Source organism: Centroberyx gerrardi, chromosome 8 (genome assembly GCF_048128805.1).
Source record: "Centroberyx gerrardi isolate f3 chromosome 8, fCenGer3.hap1.cur.20231027, whole genome shotgun sequence".
NCBI classification, from domain to species: Eukaryota; Metazoa; Chordata; class Actinopteri; order Beryciformes; family Berycidae; genus Centroberyx; species Centroberyx gerrardi.
The window spans coordinates 34234303-34235175 of record NC_136004.1 but is presented as its reverse complement, the minus strand read 5'-3'; positions in this window follow the sequence as shown (position 1 = coordinate 34235175).

The window sequence follows — 873 nt, the reverse complement described above, 5'->3', positions numbered from 1 at the left end:
TGCCTCTAGGACTCTAAGAATTTTTGGCCGCCATTCTGGATTTTAAAAAAAAGAAATTGTTCTCATGAGTCAGATTGATGCTCAAATTGCGTTTTATGTTCCTCAGACATTACTGAACTTAGTTTGGTAAAAGCGAAGCGATCTATCAAAAATAACCCAAATGTTAATTTGTAAATATGCAAATTCGGGTGTGGAGTATTTAATATATTGTCAATTCAGCTCCGAATGGCAAATCAATACCAAACGTGGCACAAGCATCAACATTATGACTCAGTCACATTCTACCAAGTGTGACATCGACGGCATTAAAGATGAAGGAATTAAAACTAAACCAATTAAAAAGTGTTTCTGTCTGAAAGTTACTGGACTTCAGTCTGCATGCAGAGGAAACTATGATCATAATAATAATCATTATTATTATTATGTTCTCTTGCAGACCAAGCTGTGGGCGGGGCATCTCAGCGCTTTGATTGACAGAAGACTAGACTCGTTCTCTCAGGAGGAGGAGGAGGAGGAAGAGGAGGAGGAAGAGGAGGAGAGTGGACGGAGCGTCTCCAGGATGGTTCAGAGCTGACCAACAGCCTCAGGTCTCCATGACAACCACCTGGTGTCCATGACAACCACCTGGTAACCATGCAGGAGGTTAACCAACATATATTCATGAAAAACTGTTTCTGGTCCTGAGGAGGAAAAGCTTCAGTCTGTAAACGGAGAATAAATCCTTCTGTCAGAGCTTTATCCTGAGATTATGGATAAATAGAACTGTCCATCTTCTTCTTCATCTTCTTCATCTTCTCCATCGTCATCTTCATCTTCATCACCCCCGCTCTAGTCTGCTGGTTAAACACAGCCGCTGTAATCCCATGAAGACAG